Source organism: Parasteatoda tepidariorum, chromosome 9 (genome assembly GCF_043381705.1).
Source record: "Parasteatoda tepidariorum isolate YZ-2023 chromosome 9, CAS_Ptep_4.0, whole genome shotgun sequence".
Taxonomy (NCBI): domain Eukaryota; kingdom Metazoa; phylum Arthropoda; class Arachnida; order Araneae; family Theridiidae; genus Parasteatoda; species Parasteatoda tepidariorum.
This window is the reverse complement of record NC_092212.1, coordinates 90,628,610-90,642,843: the sequence shown is the minus strand read 5'-3', so window position 1 is coordinate 90,642,843 and position 14,234 is coordinate 90,628,610. Positions and strand designations below refer to the sequence as shown.

At 29.9% G+C, this 14,234-nt stretch overlaps 1 long non-coding RNA gene across 1 annotated transcript; it reads left to right on the top strand.

Annotated features, from left to right (window-relative positions):
• The first annotated feature begins 3,671 nt into the window (after positions 1 to 3,671).
• Positions 3,672 to 13,702, top strand: LOC122272145 (uncharacterized). The gene is made up of 4 exons (XR_006226812.2): positions 3,672 to 3,740; positions 11,467 to 11,565; positions 13,284 to 13,445; positions 13,568 to 13,702. It is a non-coding gene; the product is annotated as an uncharacterized lncRNA (long non-coding RNA).
• The last annotated feature ends 532 nt before the right edge of the window (positions 13,703 to 14,234 follow it).

Below are 14,234 nucleotides of genomic sequence, written 5' to 3'. Positions count from 1 at the left end.
ATAAAAAAAATGAAATGCCAAAATAAAAAAAACGCAAGAAATAGAAGAAAATATATATCAGAATCACCACTTATAGCAAAATAATAAAGATAGCGAGGAATAAAACAAAAACAATATATATATAGGTATAAAAACGCTACTAAGAGTGTTTCTGACAGTTATGAATGAAGCAAAGGAGAAAAAGGAAAATAAATCGTTTTGAATTCAAAAGAAAAATTTTATTTCTCCATATTATCTAGGAAAAAGTGGAGATAAGAGAATAAAATCATCAGAAATGCTCTTAAAAAATAACGCGTCGTAATAAAAACATCGATGGAAAAAAAAATTTCAAAGAAAGAATAACAGAAGAAAAAAAACAGTTCTAAAAATCTCAGTTTTTCATATTACCACAATTTTGGGAAAAACTTGCCATAAAAGAAAAACAATTCTAGTAAAAACAGTTAAAAAAAACCACTTCATTATATAAACAGAGATAATAAAAAAAATTATAGAAAAAGAAAAAAATGGAGGAAAAGAAATTCTTAAAACAAAACTTAAAAGCCGAAAATTTTTGAAAAAAGGGACAATACAAGAAGTATATAAAAAAACACCTAAAAATGCGTCTGAATGAAATCGCCGTTAAAAAAATTATTTAGAATTTAATTCTGTTAAAAAAAAATTGTTTTTAATTCTCAAAAGAAACCTTTATCACTGTAAATCTCGGTTTTTCGTATTGCAGTAAGTGAAAAGATTAAACAAAAAAAATTTTTTATTCGTCATTGAAATCTTATTTAGTAATCTTGTAACTTTTACGAATGAAAGAAAGCGTGGGAGGCCGGGATTGCCTGGTTGGTAGTAGAGCATTGGGCGTTGGTCGAGACTTCCCGTGTAGTAAATGGTGACTGGTTCTCGTTAAATCTGTCGGGTCACAAAATCCCCCATGTTTCCATAGCAAACCATATTTTTGCTGAAATAGATCTCTCTGGTTCAGGTCAAAATTATGATCTGTGCATGTATGAATGGTTCATCCCTTAAACGGGCAGTGACGTGTGTCTGAAGTAGCCTTCTGGCCATAGATGGAGCCACTGAAAAACAAGAAGCACACGCTCTGCTTCAAAATTCGCTTGATTTCACCAAGCAGGCTTTCTGGTATAGACAAGTATTTGTGGATGTAACAACATATGCGTAACAACAATATGTGGATGTAAGTTTTGGTAGCATCTTTTCGGCGTAATACAAGAAGTCGAATTCACTGATTTTGGAGAACATGATGGAAGTTTAGAGGAAAAAGGATTTTCATGTGGCGAATGGCAGGCATTTGTTTAATCGCCATTTCTTATATAATTAGTCTCCCTGTGGCCGGTGTCAACTGATAATTCATCCTTATGTTTAGGTGGCTAACTTTGGTTAACAGTGGTATAGGGAAAAAGTTTACGCATATAACAGTTTTTAAATGAAATTTTTCTTCGAACAAATAAATAATAGTGTCTTCATATTCAATATGTGTCGCAAATTTATTATTATTTTAAAAGGCTAAAATTTTATTCATATCTTATTGATTACTTTGCATTTTATAGGACAGGATGCTGTCTTTCTGATGAAGAATAGTGTTTTGTGATTCATCATAGCTCTGGTAAGATTTATACTCTTGCTCTTCTATACATTTTCGGGCCGTTCAGATATAACGAAAGCACCTAAAGAAGGAAAGGGATTTGCTCACTTTTTCGGGCAAGGTGGGAGGAAGGATATGAGCGATGTCTGATAACAAAAAGTGAAATAAATTCAAGTTCAAATTTACTTATATATCATAATTTACTTATGTTATGAATATTTGAAACGCATCATATGTATAAATAACGTGTAAATTTGGTTAAAGTTGCGACAAGTAAGCCCTCCGACAGTTCCTACTGTCTTCAAATCTACTTGACCAAAGTCTGCACTTTTTCAGAAAATTGTCTACCAGGCGAGCTTTGTGTTGTCATGCGTTACCTTAAAATGAAAATAGGGAATTTCATTTTAAACCTCACCTCTGAAAAAGCAAACAAAGAGTATCAAGGGCTCTTTTTTATACCTTGTGCTGGCCAAAGTGATAGTTTGTAAAAGATATAGAGGGTCTGCAGCTATTCAGCATACGGCTTACTCGGACCACCAACACTAAGCTTCCATAATAGTAAATTTCTTAATCATTACACTGGTAACATTAGAGAATAGATAGTGGCGCCTTTGTTCAAAAGTGAAACTCTTTCATATGAAAAGAACCAGTGGCTTGCCAAAACTTCTCAAGTATCTGAGAAAACAACCATTATGTTAGTCCTGTGTTTGCCTTTTAATGGATACAGTTGACCCAAATTTGATTTAGATCCAGATTTGATTTTGAACAGTCAACCTCAAAGAAGTCAGATAGACTGCGATTTTCTGAAAAGTGAAAATATAGACTTAAAAGATTATCCAGCAAAAACTTAAGATCTATGATATATGTCTGAAATGCTCTGGGAAGAGCAATTAAAACTTGCAGGCACCCTCAGACAACCATCTAGACCCTGAAAATAGTGTTGAATAATTGAGACCAATTTCTACTTAGTTGATTTATTTCCACCGTTTTTGTTTGAGAATGTATTGTATGTCTGTGAGAAAGGCGCCATAGTTTGGAACAATTTTTCATTTGCTCGATTCAGTAGCTCCTGTTTCATACCTGGTGAATGTTCATTAAATATGTATTGTATCAACTTATGTGCATTCATATTTCATAAAGCATTATTATTTTCTTTAAAGAGTGATTCATTCTCTGGAAGTGATCCATTTGGGGGATTTGATACTGCTTCTGCCTCTACAAACCCTGGTAAGTAGTTGTATCAAAATTTATTGCATTTTGACAGATCTGAATCTACTTATTTACTTTTTGCTTTTCATTTTTGAAAACTCTAGCTTTCCAAGTTCTAACTGTAGGCAAAATTGAGCAAGCCTTTCCCTGCTACTAACTTGTTACCCATTAAATAACATTAAGATAAGTTAGTTTTTGTTGCATGGGTCGGAATGGCCTGGTTGGTAGATTTGTTGGCCTGATGTTCATGAGTTCGAATCCTGCTGGCCAAAGAATCCCCGTGTAATAAATTGTGACTAGGACACTTTAAATTTGTTGGGGTCACAGAGTCCTCCAAGTTCTCGTAACAAATCAATACCTCTGGGAGTACTGAATTGGACATTGATCTTTCTCTGGTTAAGCTCAAAATTATGATATGATTGCGTGGAGGAATGAATGGAGTGAGACTGAATCATCCCTGTAAAACGGGCTGTGACGTGTGTATGGCTGAAGTCGTACTCTTGGGCATAGGTGGCGTCACTGAAAAAACAAGAAATGCACTCTCTGCTTTAAATTAGCTTGGATTCTCATGGCAAGATTGCCGATATTGGTAAGTGACATTTGTTACAACAACAGTTTTTGTTGCAACAATGCAGCCTGTTCAACCTTTTAACCGATTTTCAAAGTTATGCAAATATTTCCCTGCCAAACACAGTGTCTCTATTGTGGGAAAATAGGCTTTCTGTACAGGAAAGCAAACAGATTGGAACTGGCACAGAAATTGATGTTAGCTAAAGGGTTCAAGCATAGAAAGAGCCATAGCTATTACTTAGATGGTTAAAAATTATTTTATTCTAATTATTTTAATAAATGTATTAATACTTATTTCTTGTTTTTAGAAAAAGATCCTTTTGATCCGTTTGGTTTGTCTCAAGCAAATTCTAATCAAGCTCCTTCTATGGTATGTATGTCTTTTTGGTTTTAGTTTGTTTATGGCAGATTTTCATTTGTTCAATGATTTAATTTCACTGGGCCACTGAATTTTTTGAAAATTTTCTTAATAGATACGAGATAAATATTCAGCTTATTAATGGGTAAAACTACCTGCGCTTATAAATTTTGGTTGTTGTTTAATGCTTGCAACGTTATCTAGTTTTAAAAAATTAATTTTATAAAGGCAAGGTGGCGACCCACCTTGATATCCTGGAATTATCAGGGAATTTTTTATACTGGGAAACTCAGGGATTTTTTTAAGAAAATCTAGAACTTTTTTTTCAATTTAAATTATTTTACCATCCACTATCCACTTATATATCCACTTTATTCAGATGGACATTTATCGTCAAACAGCTGAAATATCACCTTAGCAATACATCATTAAAATTCTCTCCATTATTGCCCCACTAAACTAGAATACCATATAAAACTTGCCTCCATGGAGGACTTTTTTGATAAAACTAAAACGCACTTGCGTTACACGGAGAAGAAAACCACTAAAACCACCCACGGTTAATCTGGCTGCAATGGGACTCAAACCAGGGTGACCATCCACCTTGAAAACCTGAAATTATCAGGGAATTTTTTTATACTGGAAAAAATCTGGAAAAGTCAAGGAAATTCAGATTAAAACCTGGAAAAATCAGGGAATTTCAAAGAAAAGCTGGAATTTTTCTCTTAATTTAAATTATTTTACCATCCGTTGCATCCACGCTGTTTAGACGTAAATTTATCGTAAAAAAGTTGAAATATCATCAATTCAGTAATACTTTTCTTGCATTAAAATTCGCTTCATTAAAATTCCTGCGAAACTAGAATACCATTGCAAAAACTCTTTTGTGTTGGGAAATAAAATGGATAAATCTTTTTCCTCTATGGAGATTATGGGACTATGCAGTTTAAGAAAGACAAAAATGTGGAAGAAAGGATTAGGATATTTGCTTCTGTTTACAAAAGTAGCGTTTAATTTTTTTTCTTTAAATCTTGTTTTAATCTGTGGGCTGAATTCATTAATTGTTCAAGTTTGTTCCGATGCTTTGGGAGTATTTTTTGCTTTTAACAAAATTATTCGAAATGTTTTACTATTTTTAATTTTATAAAATTCTTCAAAAAATAATTGTTCATAATGTAATTAGAGATTTTATCTTGCGCACTTTTTCTGAAAGCTTTTGTCCAATGAATTATTTTTTTCTGGATTTCATGATAACTTTTATTTTGATATTTCCGAAATTGTTTCTCCTTTTACCCTGAAAAGCTGCCAAAACCAAGGAATGTATGGAAAACATGCTAAAAGACATATAAACTTAGAATGGAATTTTTTTTATTTATATTTGTTTGTTAGAAAGAAGGAAAACAAAACTTTGTTTTTCTGTTCTGCACTGTACAGGGACAGGTTTCAAGTTGGGCAACCAGATGACCAAAATTTTTAACTTAATATTAAGTAAACTAGGTATTATTTCCAAGGTAAAAAATTGAAGATTTAGAAATAAAGACTTTTAACTTATAAATATCAGTTTTTAATAAGTCATAGGCTGTTAAATGAAGGGCAACATCATTTGAAATTTTCATCCATGGTAAGAGAATCTGTAACGAAGTACAGTTTTTTTTTAAAAAGAATTCACACTAATAAGGGAAAATGGACAGAATAATAATTAAAGTAAACTATAACAAAACAGGTTATCTTGCACAAATATGTAGAAACATTTCTTATTTTGATTTACAAAAAAATTTCTCAAGATATACTTTTGATGTTTTACGTGTGACACCAAAATACATCATTAATTGTACTGTAGCACCAGGATTTAATATAATAAAATTATTTTTTCTGTTTAAAGCAAGATTTGATAATAATATATATGTTTATTTTAAATTAATAGTTAATTATTTTTACGCACCACTCAGACACCACTGTTTTTTTTTCATTACATTTGTTTTTTATTTATTTTCATCTTTTATTTCACCTTTTCTTTATAAAATGAAGTAAAATATGAAGAGAAACAATATAAATATTCCTTAAGGTTAATTTAAAATAATGTATTTCACCTCAGTAACCTAATTTTTGCAACTATGTTGTACTTTGAGTTATTTATGTTATAGCTTAAAATTGATCAATGAAGTTTTAATATATTTTTTTAATTTAATTTAATTTATTTATTTAAGGTAACTATCTCAGTTTTAATTTAATTTTATTTATTTATTTAAGATAAGCATCTCGGTTTTAATTTTTTTAGTAACAATTTAATTTCATTTAGAACATTTTTAATCAATCATTTTGCTTAGAGCTTGAATAATGTGTGTATTGAGAGAAAAAATAATTTCTGAACATTCTATAGTTATTTATTTATTTATTTTAAGTAAAGAAGAGAAATAATTTTATGGGGGGGAAATATTAAACCTACTTGCATAGCAAACTACAACAATAACTCATATCCTATTCAATCTTTAGGTAAATGGGATAAAAATTATTAGTTATTTATTGGGCCTGTAATTGGTCAACGAAACTGAAGAAGGGGTATTGAAAAGAGATAAAAATTTATTCGGGAATTCATATAAAAATTGGGTCCAAATATTTGGTCCATCTTTTGTTCTACAACCGGACATATGTTCTTTCTTGTTTACTGCTAGCTATGCCACTAAATGGAAGTAAAAGGCATATCGGTAAATATTGTCTGCTACAAAAAGATTATTTAATTTTATTCCGGCAATAAATAAAGCTATGATTATAATTTTTCCTGCGCTCAGAAAAATTTGTTATAGGGTACAGTAAAAAATTGTCGTTTTTTTTTTCCTTTTAATGTACAGTGATTATTTTTTTTCAATAGAATTTTTTTTTGTAATATAAAACTAATGAATTTTTTTAACTTTTTTCCCCATATTTAAAAAAAAAGTTTTTATTCCTTGTTTCATTGCTTAAATATGAGTTTTATTTATATTGCTGTTAATATATTACACTGATGTTAATATATTGCATTGTTGTTAATATACGTTGCATAGCTAAAATGAGTGATTTTTCAACTAACTTTTATTGGGTGGAAAATGTTATAAAACATATTAATCTGACCAACAGGAAATAGAAGACAATTTGAAGAAGCTATTTAATAAAAAAATAATATTTGTTGCATTAAGATTAAAATTAAAGTAATTTTCAGTCATTATAATGGTTAGCATTGGTTTAAATTTCGATCCAATTTAAGTAATTTACGTCTGGCACAGAAGTAAAAAATTTCAAATTAATTATGTATCCTATTTCACAAACAACTGCATAGAATGTTTTATTCAAAAGTCAGCTTCAAAATTCAGACAAGTTCACATTTAAATTACAAAGAAATTCAGAGTTTTGCAAATTAGTAATCATTTTTGCTTTTGCGCGATTCACGTCTGACAGCAACAATTTAATCCATTTAATCTGAACTTTTAATAATCAGTTTTTATAAAACAAATTGTTTTTCGATAAGTTATGATATACTTAATATTTAATGTAAAAGTTTGATTCTAAACTTTTGTTTTATAGGATAGTTTTTCGAATAAATTTATGTACATTTTTTTCTGACACCATGGAATTGCCCAGATGTAAAAACAAAACTATTTAACACATCTGAACCATGTCAGTTTGGAATTTTTAATATATTCTGATTTCCATTAAGAAAGAAAGAAAAAAGAATAAAATTTAAAGAATTTTATCTTGTTTTTTTTCTCTAAAGAATATACAACAAGAAATTGACAATTTTTCCTTTACAAATAATGAGGAATATGTCTTAAAATAATAATTCTAATTTGAAATAAACAATTTTATTTAAACATTTGACTTATGATAATGGTTTAAAGAAAATTATTTCAGTGAATTTTATAAAGAGCATTGTCTGGATAAGTATAAAATGGCTCTATATTAAAAGTAAATAAATGTAAAAATTTATTAGTTTCTAATCACCTGGAATTATTTTCTTTTGCTTAATAAAAATATATTAAACAGTACTTATCCAAGGTTGCTTTGGATCATTTCTATTTGGTACATTTTGTGCAAAAACTATCTAACACTTAAAATTTTTTTATTCATTAAAAGCGTTATTTTCTGCAAGCTAGACGTATTGTTTCCTTCACATCTATTCAAGCTGATATATTTAAAAAATAACATTTTAAATGAAATACTACACTATTATATTGACTAATACACTAATATTGACACTTTTCTTGCACCTACTACACTCCAGGAGAAAAAAAAACACGCTGACCCGGAAATTGTTAGATTTTTACTGGAAAAAATGGAAAAATCAGGGGAATTTGAAGCCTGATTTGAGTAACCACCCTGAATTATGATTATGAGGACTTCCCCTTTTTAGCTCAATTTATGTTTCTATTTTAGTCTCCTAGAAATTCAAATTTTTCTCTTATCAAAATTGCGACAAGTTTCTCTTATCAAAGTAACGACAAGTAAGCCCTCCGATAAATTGACTCCTACAATCTCCAAATTTCTAATTCAGTCCCTAGTTATGAGCACTGCTAACAAGCGGCACTGAATTCCCATTATTTTTAATTATGGTTATGGGCTACTAAAATGGAATTAGGTTTAGAGGTCAATTTCTAATTTGTTGTTTCTAGGTCATAATTAATGTAAAACTTTTTTGTCATAATTTTTTGGTGGGAATATTAAGGAACTTTTTGTCGCGCGGATGGCTAATGCTAAATATTTCTTACAATTCTTGAATTAAAAATGCAACCTAGTAGTTTCTAGGCCGAAAGTTACCTAAAACTTGTTTTGCGAAGTATTTTTCTTTTAGGACAGCCAACGATTTCCTTAAATGATCTAAGCGTTTGGTCGCAAAATTCAGACCTGTAGTTTCGTACATATTAAGTCGTACATTTGTGAGAAACTTGTATTGGCCATAACTTTTCCTGGAGGACGAGCTAACGATAGGTTTTGTTAAAGCAGCATATGCTCTAACAATTTTGTGCGGTAAGCATTTGTTTTGAGCAAAAATTTCTTTCTAGATTAAAAGTTTGCAAAAACTTTTTTTAATAGGTATGATAATGAAAACTTTGTTGCACCAACAGTTATTTGCAATTTTTGTCAAAATATTAGTTTTAGTTAGTACCAGACTTTTTTTTTATTAATGGGTTTTCTAACAAAACTTGTTAGGAAAACTATTTAATACAACTGATAAATATTTTTAAGCAGTATTCCAAAATTTTAAAGCAAAAGTTATCGTTTTCCTACAACCTAATGTTTGCTGATGGCATAATGAAAGTTTTCGTTCGGATGGCAATTTTGTTTAATGGGGTAATTTCTGGAGGTGACATTGAAACTTACTGTTTCTGAGTAAAAATTAAGGTAAACTTTGCTTTGATTGTTCTTGGAGTCCCGCAGTGGACTCATCGTAAAGACACGGTTCCCAATAGAACACCGAAGTCAAGCATTACTGGCTGCGGTCAGTGAGCGGGTGGGTGATCATTTTGATTAGCCTGCGTAGGGACCGAGGGTGCACAATATCGGTCCTAGTTAAACTGTTCTACCGTAAAGTGCACGACTTCGCGTGCAGGTCGTCGGGCTACCGAATCAGGGGAGTCATCCTCTCTGCAGAGGATCAAATTTGCGATGGCATGTCTTCAGATTATCCTCAGGGATGTTTCCCAGACCGTCGACAATAGCCCATTGTACAGCTCGAGTGCGACGTAAATAAAATACCTACCTACCTACTTTGTTTTTGGATGGCTCCTATAATTTGCCATAATGGGCAAAAATTTGAGTGCGAAATTCGTGATAGAATTTCTTAAGTAATAAGTTAGCTGAAATTTGCTCTGGTCGAAACTAATGTTGTGGATGGGTTTAGAAAACTTCGTTTGTCTTAAGATTTCCTTGAAGGATCAAATGTTTGGAATTGAATTTTAAACTTGCGATTTATGGATCAGGAATCAGCTAAAGCATGTATTGACCATACCTTTTTTAATTTGATAATTTTGCAAAATTCAAACTTTACTTTCTGTGCTATAAAATAGCTTAAGTTTTCCATAATTTTGTTTAAATAAGCTCAGAAGCTTATAATGTAATAAAAGTAATGAGCAATGCGAAAGATACGAAATTTCTTTCAATTTTTATAGACTAAGGACTTACTGCAATGAGCTAATGTTATACCCTTGCCATCGGGATGACCGTTTGAGGTTTTCGGGGTTTTCTTCTTGTAACGCAAATGTGGGTTAGTTCTATCAAAAATTCCTTTACAAAGGCTAGTTTGCCCCAATGCTTGACTGTAAATTGGAGCTGACATGGGCTACTGATTCAATGTTCTACACCAGCTATAAAACAAAATGAGCTAATGTTTAAATGTGAAATATTAACATGTGATTTATTGGTCAAAAGTTATCTTATACTTATTTTGACACGAACCATTTTGGCACTTATCGCGGTCTAACGTTTGACGATAAAATAAAATGTTGTTGTTTTTTTGTTCGTCTTGAATATTTTATTAGCATTTTTAATTTATAATACAATAATTTATTAACAAATTTGAAATAAATTCATATAATTTTAAAAGTAAAAAAAATAGTTGAAGTACTGTTCCCTTTTATATATTATACGGCTTAACCGATTATTCGATTTGCACTTTGGATACCGAAAACTACCCTAACAATTTTTTTACCCCCCTTAGAAAAAAACATATATTTATGATTCTTTATATTGCATGATTTCCATTATTTAAATGTTGAAATATGAAATGTTAGATTGAAATTGTCTGTAAAAAATGCAAAAAATTGAGAATTTTATCTAGAAGTAAAAATATGTTTAAACTCTATAATACTGGTATACATAACAAATGAGAAAAATACACTTCATATATTAAATATTTGTTTATTAAAGTGATAGATTTATAGACCAGTTAATAGAATGTCATTATATTTTCAACCACAAGGTTGATAAATCTATTAAGAGTTACCAGTATTTATATGTTCATCATATTAGAATGAAAAGATTTGGGACGATATAGTAGTAATAAGTTTCACTTTATTTCCTCAAAATGTGATATTTTTACATCAAACTATTCCTGTTAATTGTTTCGAAAAATTCTTTCAGCATGTTACACGAAGTTTCATTAAATGACAACAAATGTCGAGTATATCTTTTCACATGCACACACACAAAAAAAAATGCAAGTGTTACATAGAGAGAAAAACCACGAAAACCTTACATGATTAGCCCAACGATAAAGGGATTTTAATCAATGACCCATTTACAGAGATGATTTTTATTTCAACTTTTTGGTTGACTCAAGCTGGGAGTCGAACCCATATAGACCAGTCATCGAACACAGAAAAGGAAATTCTTTTTTCCAATTTTGGATTTACAACTACCAATGTTCAGCTACGCAGCCTTGTAATTTTGTGTCCCTACCGGAAGACAAATGATCAAGTATTGCGAGAAATTTGCCTTCATGGAGGGCTTTTTTTAGTGGAACTAACCCTCTTTTGCATTACATGAAGAGGAAAACCACGAAAGCATCCCACGGTTAACCTGATGGCAAGGGGACTCTAACCCATGATCCGTCTGCCACTGAGGATATTTTACGCCAACACTGTGGTCTATGCTACCTGTAACAGTATTGTTAATGTTTTTTCACTCAATTGTTTTGTAAAAAAACTATAATTATGTAATTTGCTTTGTGATGATAATTCTAATGAACTGTTTCTATTATATTCTTCAGAGTTTTCAATGGATGAGTTGAGTACTGCAAGCTGTTGATAGCATTCATCAAGTTGGAATTTACTGTCTTGCTTTAGTTTTGTCCAATTGCTTGCCAAAAGTAAGTAAAAATATCCTAGAAATATCAATAGAAAAATAGATTTTGCAACCCGTTTACTCTTGTAGCTTTGTTTCTTGCAATTAGGATTGTTTTGTCATATTTATCACAATATCATATTTTTTGTTTACTAGTCAAATAAAAACTGGATGGTCTTACTTCAAAACTGCAACATCTGAAGATCTTTATATGTATAGAAATGATTTTCTATAATTTCTATACAGTTCTGACTAAGAAAATGCGAATACCTTAAGATTAAGGAAAATGATATTTTCTAATGGCCTTGTATTTTTTGGTACATTTTTTTTCAATTTCTAAATTACTTTTTACTTCTGATTTGCAACATTATTATGGGACTTGTCTAGATGACAATGGAAAACATCAGAATAGAAATAGAAATAGAATAGAAATATTGTGTTAATATACAATGTGCTACGGGTTGACCTTCTTATCTAAATTTTCAATTTTATATATTTCCTCAATTTTTGTAACCAAGAAATGATATTTCATCATTATGTAATTGAGATTTGTTTTCTATGTGTGAGAAAGAAAATCTTCTCTATTCACAGGTTTGGAAATCCAAATCTTTGATATTGAACGAGGCAGTGGCAAATATTCCTTTTTTGACTAAAAGATTGGTTAATAGTTAACTTTTTTACATCACAAAATGAAAAAAAATATTACACTGTCTATCATAGTGCATAATAAGTTTATTATTACATTTATGTCAAGTTTAATAGCATTTCTTCTTCTTAAAAAATTATTTTTACAAGCGATGAATTATTTTCACTGCAATATTAATCAGAAAACTAGAATTTATTGAATTTATGTTTATAAATTTTAACGATAGAAAAAAACAAATTTTTATTACTGTACAGATCTTAATTATGATTTTTCAGAGAAAGTGCTTAAAATATACTCAAAAGGTGCTTATTTTTTGTTGAAAAATCTGTCTACGCATCCTGTATTAGTTTATAGTGTGCATCTACTCTTGGTTTTTTAAAGTAAGCATCAAGATCCTGCATGTGAGTAGCATATTTTTATGTTACCCTCACGCATTTTATGTTATAAAAACACAATTGAACTGAGACTCAGTTTAATCTTTTGCCTTAAATGTGAATTTGCTCATGGTGGGACCAAATCTATGTGCCTGAAATACCACTTTTTTACCATGAACAATCTTTGATGTGCCACCTGCCACTACCTATTGTTGTAGTACTTTAATTATTTTTCATTTACTACCAATTTCTGATTTTTAAAAATGAATAATAACTGAAAGAGATAAGAATAAATTTGAAGTGTTATATTTTTACAATGAAAGAAAAAACACTCGTTTAAGGGCAAACAAACATTAAAAAAGCATCAAGATGTTTTTACTTATGCTGCTGAGCAATACTTAATTTGTTTAAAATTCATCTCAAAAATAAACGTAGGGTTGAACTTGCAGGAATATCTGTAAGATGTATTGTGTTATGTAGGATTATGGCTAAAAAACACTTTTTGAAAAATGTCTATTAAAAATCTTAGAAAATTCAAATATTTACCATAGATAAGGAGGAGTGCTTTTCTTTCAGTTTTTTTCCCTCCATTAATTGCGATTTATATGCTCTGTGTTATCAATATATTTAACATGGCTTATTGTACTTTTTTTCAACTTTTTGGAATTATTGAGAATTTTTAATTTTAAATTAATTGGATTTTAAATTTTTTTTTGCCCATAGGAAGCTGGCAATGTTGTTGATATAAAGTCATGGCCTCTCTTCTTAGATACTGATGACATTCCAAAAAAGAAATTAACTAGCATATATAGAGCCCCAACTCCTGAAATGATAACTTATTCGGATTTAAGTGTTAGCGCAACTGGAATGCTAGCTGGTATTAAGGTATAAAAATATTTTACTGTTTTATTTGTGTTCTTAAAATATTGTTTTAAATTAATTGGAATTAAATATTTATAACTTTATTCAGTCTGTGTATTTTGACTTAAAAAGATAACATATTTCAGATGTCCCATGCAGTATCAACCTCTTTCTGTACAAGTATGAAACTTGCTTGTGAATTATATCCATCAAGACATATAGCTTTTGGCCTTGATCCTTACTGTTGTTTAGGTTTTGCCTTATGGTGTTTGAATAGGTAACTTTACTCACATCAATTATATTAGTGACGTTTTTTTTTCTCTTAAATAGTTTAAACCATTTGTGATTTTCTTATATGTGCTATATCAGCAAGAGTAGGATTTATATTGAATTTTTTAAGTAGAGACAATTAAAAAAATTTATCTGACATGAGAATAGTGAATAAAATCCGTTCAATTAAGATAAGATTATAAAATAAAATTTTAAACTATGTTTTTAATTTAGTCAATAAATGAATGAGGTTTTCATTTTATCCTTATCTTGTTACCTTTATTTATAAAGTTTTCTACTTGAAACGTATAACAGCATGAAGTCTTATACATTTCTATTGAAGTTTCTGAGAATTAAATAACAAAATCTGCAAAAGCAATTATTTTTAAGAACCAGCTCCTGATATTTTCTTTTTGCAAAAATTTTTTTTTCTGGTAAAGATAAAAAAGTATTTTTGAGAGTTTATTCTCTTACTTAATTTTCTGAATAATTACTACCTAAATTTAAGTTGTTTATATGTATTGTTATCTAATATTAGTTAGT